The 12,887-nt window shown below is 42.0% G+C and overlaps 1 protein-coding gene across 12 annotated transcripts in view; it reads left to right on the top strand.

The window, feature by feature from the left end:
• Window positions 1-3,062: 3,062 nt before the first annotated feature.
• ZMYND11 (zinc finger MYND-type containing 11) overlaps window positions 3,063-12,887 on the top strand; it is a 109,340-nt gene continuing 99,515 nt past the window's right edge. For 5 of the 12 annotated variants that reach the window (XM_082192354.1, XM_082192353.1, XM_082192360.1 and 2 more), the window contains exon 1: window positions 3,065-3,324. The gene's annotated coding sequence lies outside the window, so the exon portion shown is untranslated. Of the gene's footprint in view, window positions 3,325-12,520; window positions 12,540-12,887 lie in introns of those variants that run through there. The other 7 variants (XM_082192350.1, XM_082192356.1, XM_082192362.1 and 4 more) reach the window with 5 other exon arrangements.

Raw genomic sequence — 12,887 nt, 5'->3', positions numbered from 1 at the left:
ATGAAAATGTCCTCTTCCTAGTTTCCAACCACTTAACACTCAACACCTGAGAAGATTGGTATTGGAGAAGGCTGTCCATATGGTACCTAGGTCCCAAGCCAGGAAGGATAGTTTAAAAGCAGCACCTTGAAACTGAACTCAGAAGCAAATTGATAACTGGTGTAGATTTCTCAAGACCGTCAAGATATGGAAACCGTGCACCATCCCAGGTAATACTCTGGCTGAAGTACAGTGGTACCTCGCAAGACGAATGCCTCGCAAGACGAAAAACGCGCAAGACGAAAGAGTTTTCCGTTTTTTGAGTCGTTCCGCAAGACGAATTTCCCTATGGGCTTGCTTCGCAAGACAAAACATCTTGCGAGTTCTTGCGAGTTTGTTTCCTTTTTCTTAAAGCCGCTAAGCCGTTAATAGCCGCTAAGCCGCTAATAGCCGTGCTTCGCAAGGCGAAAAAACCGCAAGACGAAGAGACTCGCGGAACGGATTAATTTTGTCTTGCGAGGCACCACTGTATTTTGAAGTACAGTGGTAACTCTGGTTACGTACTTAATTCGTTCTGGAGGTCCGTTCTTAACCTGAAACTGTTCTTAACTTGAGGTACCACTTTAGCTAATGGGGCCTCCTGCTGCCGCCGCCGCATGATTTCTGTTCTCTTCTTGAAAATAAGTTCTTAACCCGAGGTACTATTTCTGGGTTAGCGGATTCTGTAACCTGAAGTGTCTGTAACCTGAAGCGTCTGTAACCCAAGGTACCACTGTCATCGAAGCTTCTGAAGCATCTTCAAGATTGAACCCAGACAATTTTAGTTAATCTTAAATATATTTAGTGGAAACAAGCCAGCTTCAAAGCACAGTTTATGAAGCTAGCTTGTTTTTGCTAACAAAAGCTAAATTTAACCATAGTTTAGGGTATGGACAACACACCATGAAGAAAATTCTGGTCTCTTCCTGCAGCTGCATTGAAAGATGAGAGGGGAAGGGACAGCAAGGGAGGTTCACATGCTAAACACAGCCACTCACATTGCAAGCATACATGTATGTTAACTTCCTCAAAGAAACATCTTAAACTTTGAAACCTTTGTACGTTGGGAAGCCATAAACTTGAGATGTATTTTTAAAATGTGGTTACGTTATTACAACATATTATTTTCACTAATGAGCCGATCCTGATTTTGAATTAGCAATGAAGCTGTATATGGATTTTTTCCCTGAGATTTTCTGGAATGCAGGACCGCTACATAAATTCATATATGACATGCAATAAGTAACACTGAGAGAATAATTGTTACAAGATGTTCGAGAACTGAGTACGGCTCCAAACATCTTTCCTAAGAACTGTATGGGCAAAATTAAACCTATAAATTAAAGACATTAAGCACAATTAAATCAATCTCTCTGTGCATCGTTTTAAAAATAAATTGTGTCCGGAGTGCCAATTTGACTTTTACGTTCCAAGTTCAAAAAATGCTTCAGTAGAGAAATACATTTTTTTCTTAAAACTTTCAACAAAAAATGGAAATTGTCAATCATTGTTTGGGAATTGTGGTGAATTGGATGAGGGCCAATAAACTGAGCTTGCACCTTCGTAAGATGAATGGTGGGTTGGTACTTACTGTGTCTAGGAAAAATTGGCCAGTTGTATTGCATCCTTGTAAACCGCTTAGAGATTATTACAGCCAAGCAGTAATGTATATAAATTGTGTAAATAAACAATTTTCCTCATTCCCCCCCAAACCTTTTGAATTCTATGGATTCCAAATTGTAATACAGGCAATTCTCAACTTAAATATTTTTTTCCAGGATGCTCTCCCCTTTTCTGCCAAGCATGTAAAGTTGAATGGATGCATAAGTTAAATGTGCATAAGTTGTGAGTTACTTGTACAATAAAATACTACAGATGAGAAATAAAATAAATAAAAGGAAATGAATGCACTCATTAAAATATGATTAAAAATTGTCCAATTACAATTGCCAGAACAGGCAGAATAGTGTTCTGTCAACACCCCAAGCATTTTTCAGGTGGTCTGAGGAAAAATGTTTGGGAACCACTGACTTAGAGCAACCCAATTCCTATAGTTTTTGTAATTATTATTATTAATTAAATTTCTATACTACCCTTCATCTGAGGATCATAGGGCAGTTTAGTTTACACAAAAATACGTAACTTAGTTACAAACAAAACCAAAAACCTCCGCCCATAAAAGCAATAGCTGTCTGCATTTCTCACACGTATAATTAGAATTTGATTTTTAGACCGGCTGTAATACGTTTCAGTTACTACTAGCCCTTCGTTAACACCATTCACAAGAAAGGCTTGGCGTTCATTTTTAGTTAATGTGTGAAAGCATCCTCGAGTGAATTGATTGGTAGATAACATTTGCCACCTTACAACCAAGCACCTTGCGGATTATCCTGCCATGTTTGTGGCTCAAAATGCACTGGATTATTAAGGGACTTATTCTGATTAAAGCACAATCATGATCAGATGAATTACATAATGTTAAATCATCATCGTTAATTAAGTTTACAGACATAGACAAGAGGCTACTAATGCCTGATGGTTACTTTAGCATTTCGTCACTGTCAGTTGTAGGGATGGGAAGCAAAACATGCTGAACCCACCAATAAAATAATCCACGTTCGTTATATATATATATTTTATAACACACACACTGGCATTTGATGCCTGCAGAAACCCCTTGATCTCAAATATATTTCTGAAAAGGGTGCATTTATTCATTTCCCCTTCTCCTCTCCCTCCCACCCACCAAAAAACACCTCTTTGAATTTATGATGCACAAAGAACTCCAAAAAAGAAGAGAGTGGACCATGCGCAAAAAATTACGCACGCCGTGGCAACCTTGTAATTTTGTGAGATGAGAGCATATATGTATGTTATCATGGCTCTTTCTCTTTTTTCTTTTCAATAGTTGGGAGAACCAGTGCTCTTGAATTGCTCTCTCTCCCTTTAACCCGGCATAATAAAGCGAGGGGCGGAAAGAAAAAGAAGCCAACGGCAACTCCACCCGACGCCGCTAGAGTTCTCCTTCTCCCAAAGATCCGTGGCTTCGTTCTTTTAAACCCTGTTTACCCCCAGAAAGCTGGAAGTGTGGACAGACAGGGAGAGAAGAGAGAGAGAAAAATTCAGACACAATAAAACTCCGATGGGGGGAAGAAATATGTAGGAGGAGGAGGAGAGGAGGAAGGAGGCAGCAGCAGCCTTGGGGGGAAGAGAGGATTGAAAAGTTTCGCCTGGGTTAACTTCTCCTCTTCTTCTCCTTCCCTCTTCTTTCGCGGCCACAGAAAGAGCAGCAGCCCAGAGCACAAGGTGAGAGAGACGCTCTTCGGTCTGGGGAGGAGGAGGAGGAGAGCAAAGGGGGGCGATTGTGGGGGGGGGGGGAGAGAGAGAAAGAGAGGCACGACTTTGAAATTTACAGCCCTGTGGGAGAGATTAGGATGTGCGCCTTTCTGGGAGAGATTAGGGTGGGTGGCTGGGTTAGGGAGGCGAGGGGAAGGCGGCGTCTCCGGCGTCTTCTTTTTTCTTTTTAAATATATGATGGAGGATTATAAACATGGCGCCTTAAAAAAAAAGAGAGAGAGAACGAGAGAGAAAGAAACCTCTACAAAACCATGTACACACCCGAGGCCACAAGAGGAAAGGGTTTTGCTTTTATTTTATTTTTGTAATGGGGGGAGGTTGAGCCTGCGCAACATGCCCCTTTCTGTAGGTATATATGCGTGCAATGCACAGATGAGATACATGCAGCACATATAAGGTCTCAAATGCGTGTGCGTGGAGATCGCGGCTGCAAATAATAATAATAATCATCATCGGTGGCGCCCACTGGTTTGGTGTTTTCCGTCTGAATCGTGTTTGGTTTTTTTTGTCGTGCAAAACAAGAATACGGGTCGGGAATGCATTGGTCCCTGATTTTATCATCCGTAACAATTCTCTCTACCCCCCCCACCCCAACACACCCTGTTGGGGTCTTAACGATTTTATGGGGGTTTTCTAGCCGGTATTAAAAAGTTGCATCTGCTGTACCTGCGGGTAAGGTGGGGAAGGGGCTTCGCCGGGTAGAGGCGGAGAGTCTGGGAGAGGAAAAAAGGTGCGCGCGCGTGTTAGACAAGCGGGGAGCGGCGGCGGCGAGGGTGGTGGGAATTACTTTCCGGTTGCGGCCTGCCCAGAACCGTGGAGCCGGGGCCTCGAGTGGCTGGGCACGCCGGGCAAGGCGCAACCCTCCCCGGCCGCAACCTTCCTCCCCTTCCCCTCCCCTGCGCGGTTGGGCCTCCCAGACGGAAGACGCCTGTTTCCCTGCGCGTCCCTCCCTCCTCTCCCATCTCGTCTGGCTGTGGCTGCTTTTGGAGGCAGGTTTGGACCGAGTTAATGGTAGGGGTTGGGTGGGGTGGGAAGAAGAAGGGGAAGCTTTCCCCGTAGGGAAAGTCAAGGTGGGAGGAGACGGGGCTGCTTGAACGCCCTCCTGCCCCACAACACCGGGGGAAGCGGGGAGGCGCCTACCCACGCCCACCTCCCCCCCTCCCCAAAAAAGAAAGGTGAGGGGAGACGGTGGGTTGGGTTTCTTTGCCTGGCCCTCCTTGGTGAGGAATAATAGGGCAGGTTTTACCCTTCAAACAGGAAAAGGGTGGGAAGGTTATGCTCATTGTTATTGGGGGTGGGCAAGGCTTAAGAATAGCTGGCCCCCTCCCCCCAAAAAGACCTTCCCCCCTGTGGGGCAAGGCAGTGCATGAGGGTTATTTTGGGTGAAACTGACTGTCCCCATATAGGAAAGGTTGATGCAGGAATGCCTTGCATTGTCAGGCCTACAGGATGTGGGTGTTTGCCAAAAAGAGAGGGAGATAAATGCACAGGTTATTACTTGATTTCCCTCCCCAAAAGGTTTTTTTTTTTATTAAAAAAAAACACAATAACATAAAGGTTAATGGCAGTGCTATTTTTCTAGAAAACAAGGTGCTGGAACTTGCCATGAACACCTCCCTTGTTCTCTAGAATGGCAGTGTTGCCAGAACTGAGTTCTGGCTGGGAAAAAAGCCCTGGTTAATGGGTACATATTCAGGAGAACATAATGTTCATAAGTTATGACTTCTTAAGGCTACTGGTGTCCTCGCTGCAAGGGTTCTGAAGGAGTGTTTGAAGCTCAAATGGGGATTTCCCTCACCCTTTCAATCAAGTTTTGATGGATTCTGAACTGAGTTGTTTAACTGGTTGCTTCATGTTAACATGGTGTACATCCCTTTTAATGGATGAAGGATTGTTTCTGGTCTACTGGAGTTCTTCACTGCTTTTTATTCCAAATTAATGTAGTGTAGGTCTTGTTTCTTCAAGGCTGCTGGTTTGCGTAACTTGGTGGCTGGGGTTTGTCCCTGTTGCACAAAGCGTAAGCGTGCAAAGGCTTCCCCGATGTGTTGCAAGGATCAACACAGGAAGGGGGAATTTTAGACTGTGGGGCGAAATGTGGCCCTCCAGGCCTCTCTGTCAGGCCCTCAGGACTCTCCCTAGACCACACCTCTCAACAACCTTGCTCTGCCTGCCTAGAATGAGTCCTTGAACTTTAATAATGCTTGCCTAGTTGGAGGATAAAGAGGGATGTGTGTGAGCATTTGTAGAAAGAAGCATACTGTACAAGGCAACATTGAATGGTCAGTGGCCCCAGCCAGCTTTTGCATGTGGCCCCCCAGAAGGTTACCTAGAAGGGAATGCGGACTTCGAGTTGAAAAAGGATCCCCACCCCATTCTAACAGTGGAGTAGTTATGCTGGCATGCTGTTGTATCATGTTATGCTCTCTCAGTGCTCCTCTAAAGTGAATAATGGCCTAATGCGTCTAAATGTTTAATGAGATGGTAAATATATTTATTACTTTTTTATTCCATCTTTGCTTTGTGTAGCCAAAGGCGGCATACATGGAGTTTCCAGGTAGTTGATCAAATCTGGGCCTGTTTAGTTTCAACAGCACTGCTTCAAAATGTGCCTTCAAGAGCTCTGGTGTCTTGTTTTGTTTTCTCTGTGGGTTTGTGAAGCCATCACACATTTCCCCCCAGAGACATTCTTTTCTCTAGCCCTGTCCTACAACTAATTATGTGTCCTCTGATGAGGCATTTCCTACTATAACATCTCCTTCATAGTGTAGCTTGAGTAGAAAGGTAAAAACACCCCGAAAACCATACTGAAATAAATCTGTTAGATGTTTTAATCCCAAATCCTATATTCCACCAATGAAATGCCACATTGTAAAAAAGCCACTCTGTGTAACCCCCCCGAAAAACTTAAATTTGTCAGTTATGAATCATTGAGGAAATTGGTCCTGCTGCATCTTTAAGCATTGAAAACATTTTTTTTAAAGATTTCAATACATTAAATATAGATCCCACCCACCCATTCTAGTTGTATTTCCAAAATAATGAATCATGCATATTCTGCTGCCACAGCAGTATAAGAATCTGGATCAGGAGATTTCTTCTCTTCCATGAAAACCTAATTATTTTTGTTTCACCCATTGCTCAAATTCCAGCATTTAAATTACCATAATATTTATTATTTTAAGCTGTTCCATAAACAAGTAATGAATAGGGTGGAATTTGCAGCACAGAAATACAGCAGGTTATGTTGTATTATATCAAAATATGATATATGAAATATGAAGCTGTGGAGTTTCATTATATTCTGTGGTGTCTTTATATGCTGGGGTCCTATGAAGCATGAACATAAAGAACATATATGTGTATATGTGACACCCCTTGCTTTAGGATGCATCTCATATTTCAGGGCATCTGACAGCATTGAGAGAATTTAGCAATTTCAGCCAGATCCTGACTTCATGACTCCACCACCAGCAGGATAACATATTTGTATTTTGTGATGCTTAATCCGGTATAATTACCGTATTTTTCCGTGTATAAGACTAGGGTTGTTGTGTTTTTACCAAAAAAATAGGTTTAAAATTGGGGCTCATCTTATACACGGGTGGTGCTGAGGGGTGTTTTCTTAATTTGGAGTCCCCCAAAATAGGGGGCATCTTATACATGGGGACATCTTATGCACTGAAAAATACGGTTATTCACCACACTTCCTTCCATTCACTAATACAGAAAAAGTAGATCGCCCATAAGCCTTATTGGAAAGATGTAAATATTTTAAAGGGGTATCTTATTGCCAACTTTTATGCTATTTGTATTAGTGTTAATCAGCCCCGCTTCCAAATTGTGCTCTATGAAGAGTTTGTTGTTGTTTATACCCAGCTTGGGGATGTTAATCCTAATAATTCTGTAATTCCTAATTTCTATGGAGAACTCAAATTTTATTCAGGTAGGGAATTTTAGGGATTTCCTTTTATATTGCCATTTCAAATGACGTACATATAAACAATGATAACCAGGCACTACAGGCCTTGATCTTTCTGTCTGCTTGCACAGTACTCTTCAGAAGCAGATTACTTTCTGTTTCTTTATGAGGAATGTCACATAAATGGCAGAAGATATGACAGCTGTGGTTTTAGAGTTTGGTCTGTTTCTAAAATAACTTGGACAGCACAAGCCCTGGTAGAACACTGAGCTGCAAATTTTATATTACACTTTTCCATGTGCAAAATCCTTTACTATCCTTAACCTCATTTAATATCACAATAATCCTGGGACCTAGGTTAGACTGAGAGATGACAGAGAGGACCACCTGTTGACCTTCGTGGTTGGAGCAGGAATCTGGAGTGGGATTCGGTTTTTTAACAGCACCCCACGGCAACTCACAATAACCTGCTTTTAGATAACATTTTTACAACATGTGGCATAATGCAAGCGTTCTATAGAACATTAAAAAAAACAACAACCTCTGAGTAGTAGGATTCCGTAATCAGGAACAAAGTGTTGCATCACTATCTGTTTTATTGTGTTTTAAATATACTGTGAGCTGCCTTGAGGACTTTGGTTGGTAGGAGGGGCATAAATAGTCCTAAATAAACAAATAAAATGAAGTAGAGACAAGATTATTCTGAAGGAGAGTCAATGTCAGTTTTCAGAACACAACTGAAATTTGGGAGGGCCAGGAGCATTAGAATGGAAAACTTGTAAGTCCGTCTTGTTCAGCCTGGGAAATAGGAGAGATACCAGTAAGACAGTTGGAGAGGTGGAAGTTCTCTCGGCCCAGATGTTATTTACGCAGAAGGTTCCAGGTTAAATTTCTGGCATTTCCATTTAAAAACGACCTTGGAGACCTGCTGCTGTGTCTAGGAATACAACCCTTATTTCTATATTGTCTAACACTGAGAGTAACATCTATGAGCAGTTACATCTTTGTAAGGATTTTGTTAGAAGTCTCCTTGTTCACCTGTCAGCCTTTCTCAAAGCTAAAGTGGGGCTATATTTATGCTGGGCTTGGGGTATAAGCATTTTGAATTCTTAGCTCCAAATGTTAGGCGTTCCTTTATTCAGCCGTAACATATATAATAGCTGTGTCAGTGTGCTAGGTGTGGGGTTATATGGGGGCAGCTTTACAGCAGAAGATTAAATCAGAACTCTCAAAAGAACTCTGAGCACAAGCCAATTTTATATTAATGTAAGGAATGCACTAGAATAGATTAAACCAGATTAATGTTCGCAAATGGGATGATAACCGAAAGTATGGAAATGAGTAAATGCTGGAGCGGAATGAAATTGGGCCAGGCTATGTGTAAATGGTTATACGTAAGGTGCTTATGGAGAAATCAGTAATGCAGTATTTCATTGTATTTTTCTGGTGCAGTTTTGTTAGCAAAACAAAGCAGCACACCCTTTCCGGCACTAGGGCCTTGGAAAGGCTTTCTTGTTGAAGAACAACAGAATTGCTTGATTATGGGTCTTCCATAAATCAGTTGTTTTGCAGAAGTAGAAATGGCACTCGCTTAAGAAACGCTAATTGATTAAATGGCATTAAAATATAGAAACTGCCAGTATATCAGATATTGATGTGTTATGGTGTAGGGCAATTTTACTTTGCATTTTGACCTTCTAGGTTAATCATCCCACAGGTCAGATAGCAAGACAGAAGAAAGGGAGATCTTTTCACTTCTAAGAAATCTTCTTTTGCTTAATTTTAAGCATTGTTCGATTTGCTTTTCAGAAAAATTGAGACGAGTAGGTCTGAGGGTAACGAAAGTCAACTAGTAGTTAGTTCATTTTTCATTAATCACAAAAGCCCAGGCTTCTCTCATCAGCCATTTGGAGCACATACTGGTGTTTTAAGAGAATGCAAAAAAAAATTATCTCTCTTTTATATGAGTTTAACATACAGTCAGAATTGTCGGTTTCATAGGCTTCCATTTTATGCATGTATTGAGAGCTAAATAAATATTTGTTAACTTGCCTGGAAATGTTTATGGGGGACCTTACGGTTTGCAAAGTGAGAACGCTACAGAATATGTCACACTTTAGGACATTCTGTTTCCTGTTGATCTGTTACTTTATTATAATTTTGATTGCTCTATGAATAAACACTTATATCTTATCCTTATTGGTATCTGTTGGATTTCATAGGCTTTATTTGTAAGTAATTATTCAGTGTGTCTTTATTATATTGGAAGCTAATTGCCTACTGCCATGGTGGTTTGTTACAAAATACCGTATTTTTCACCCTATAGGACGCACTTTTTCCCCTCCAAAAATGAAGGGGAAATGTGTGTGCGTCCTATGGGGCGAATGCAGGCTTTCGCTGAAGCCTGGAGAGCGAGAGGGGTCGGTGCACACCGACCCCTCTCGCTCTCCAGGCTTCAGGAGAGCCCTGTCGTCAGCCCCGCAAACTCGGGGGACAGCGGGAGGCGCAGTGCGCCTTTCCCGCTGTCCCCCGACTTGGCTAGAAGGCTGGCGGAGGGCTTTCACAGGGTCCTGTTCTGGGGGAGGGGGAAGCTCCGCTTTCCCCTCCTCCAGCCCCGCAAGCTCCCAGAGCGATGCCAAAGCTGCACGCAGCTTCGGCATCGCTCCAGGTCCTGTTCTGGGGGCTGGCGTGGGGGAAACCCGAGCTTCCCCAGCCCCGCGCCTGGGGGGGGGATAATTTTTTTTCCTTTATCCCCCCCCCGAATCTAGGTGCGTCCTATAGGGCGAAAAATACGGTATGTGGCATCCCTCCAATTAATGGTTATTTTAATTTCAAAACAACAACAACAACAAAAAAACAACCAAAACCCCCCCCACACAACCAAACTCATCAACAAGTGGCTTAAACTTACCACAAATTAAACATGAACACTATAGAACAACCATGACACTTGATTGGAAATAATCATAGTTGTTTGTACCACAAATGTAATTTGTACCGTGGCTTAATGCTCCATAAACCCTTATCCATTGTTGGTGCCTTCACATTTCTATAATTTTATGAATGCTTGGAACAGCTGCTATTTTCATTCTTTAATAGCATAGTTGCATATTATTATTAATTTTATTTAGTGATACAGGTTCCATGCTTGAAGCTAAGCAAGTGTAAGTCAGTGCACAGATGGGAGACTGCAGAGAAACTTTGTGTACACCACCTTGAGTTCTTTGGAAGTCAGTGGGATAGAAATGAAATAAGTAAAATAAACGGTGGAAAGTATATGAGAAGGAAGCCAGAACTCTGAGAGTAAACACTTCCCCCCCAAAAAGAGCCACAGAACTCCTGGAAGCTGGGAAGGTGACATGTATGCTGATGCCATGGTATAATAGCACTTGTACTTAATGTATTTCTGTAAGGTTCTGGATAAGTAGATACTTTTCAAAGGGTGTAAGCTTTCTGTTCTATAGATCACATAGAATTGTGTTGTAAAATCTACATTAAATATATATATCTATATATCTCTATATCTATCTCACTGGGGAAAGTCTGTGTCATGACATTCTGCTCCCTCAAATTCAGAAAATGTATTAAAACTGTCACTGAATAAACACCCCACCAAACAAAAATCCTTAATATGCACTCATCTCACGTGTCTCTTATTCCTTCTTCGTTTATCCATGCAAGTATTACCTCCCAGCTCAGCCTTGCTCTTGCCTATTTAGGATGTGCATAATTTCACGTGAAATTAAGAAGAACAAATTCCTCTGAGATTGTAAAAATCCATTTTCTTTTCAAAGTACTGCCTTTACAATGTGCAATAATACCACTACTTACTATCTATCTGTCTATCTATCTATCTATCTATCTATCTATGGTGCTACACAAGTTATTTAACAAGTAGTCCTGGGAAATTCTTCAGCTCAGGGATACCACCCATAAGCGACAATATGGGGCTAAATGCACAGTTGCTTGATGATGGTACTAAGTAGGGAACTATATTGAGGTCAGTTCATTCCCTCTTTTCCAGGACATGGTCAATATTTATTTATTACATTTATACATCACTTTATACCATCATGGAACTCATAGGGCTCCCATGGCCAGACCAAGACCTGCAGAGCTTCTGTTGCTTTGATACCTCATCTGCTTTTGGACCATTCCTTGGAACTAAGGATGAGCAAGGAATATCAGTCCTCTAACTTCCTACTACAGTGTTCCAGTGACAGATATATTGGTGGTGGGAATCTTGAGTTTCATGTCAGCTACCATCTTGATGAGAAGTGCTGGATTGCAACAAGTTCCATGAACTCCAGTTCTGTTCCCAAATTTGTCTTCCCCATAGGTTTGAGAACTTTGGTTTGTTTTGTGTCTCCAAGCTTTCTTTATGTGAATGTGTGTGTCCCTGTCTCTTGAAAAAATCCTTGCTTGCTGTACTACACCTTTGCTTCTTTCCATTCAGCAGAGGAGAAAGGAAAGAGACATGGAGTTGTATGTTTTCTCACTCACTTATTTATTAGATTTATACAGTATACCTACCACCTTTTGTCTGAAGATCTCAGAGCGGTTCACTAGATAAAAATACAGGATGAAAGCACAAAATAAATAATTAAAAACAAAACACTGACCATCGGTTAAGGCAAAAAAAAAAACCGTAGTTAGTGTTTCCTACAGTTAAGCATCATGTATTCGATGACAATGAATGCAACAGCATGCCCAAATGTATGTATAAAGTTGTCCAGTAGGCAAGTCTATTGGCCCCAAGCATCTTAGAAGCAGAATGAGACAGAAGCAACTGCAAGGCCAACACTGTGCCCTCTCTGACAGTGCAGAAGGTTTTGTTTCCTCCTTGTTTCCATCAGCCACTTTGACCTTTACACTTGCCTTTCTCAGAGAGATGCTTAATTGATATAACTGACAGCTTTAAAAATTGGCATGTTTGTTCTGCAGTGAGCACTGAATAGGTCCAGGTGGTAGCTGCGGTGGCCTCTGTTGAGACGAGTTTAATTTTCAGTTCAGTATGTAATTGATACATCAGATTTCAAAATCGTTCCAGTCACAGTGGTTTACATGTGTAAGCACTCGGGAGATAAAGCGGTGTGGTAGGTGGAGCTAAGCTGGAAACAAGCAGTGGCTTGACCAGTCCTAGGAAAACACAATTTGAGTTTGCAAGGAGGAAGGACTGACAAATGCAACCATGTATTTCTGCCATGTAAACAGCATTGATGTAGCCTTGAAAATCATTTAGGGGGTAAGTCATCCAGTGTCCTCCTTCATTCACCTGCCCCGCTTTGACTGGCGAAGTACTGGTTCTTTGAGACAGGGAGAGAGATGGTGCCTTGGTAGATGTTGGCCATGCTGTTTTCATCCCTGGGAAGAGGTGGGCAGGCAGAAGGGTCTGTGGGAGAAGGGACAGAAAAAGCAAAGACCTGGAAAAGCAGAATGCAGGCATTTGAGAAGGCAGTAGCTGATGAGGGTGGAGACATAGGAAATGAGAGCTGGGACTTGAAAGTTGACAAAATGCAGCTGTCTAAAGGAAGAGTAGATGCACAGAAGAAGTGTGAGAGGGGAAGCAAAACTGAGAGAGACAAAGAACAGA

Source organism: Podarcis vaucheri, assembly GCF_965113315.1.
Source record: "Podarcis vaucheri genome assembly, chromosome: 12".
NCBI lineage: Eukaryota > Metazoa > Chordata > Lepidosauria > Squamata > Lacertidae > Podarcis > Podarcis vaucheri.
This window is presented reverse-complemented; position numbering and strand designations above follow the sequence as displayed.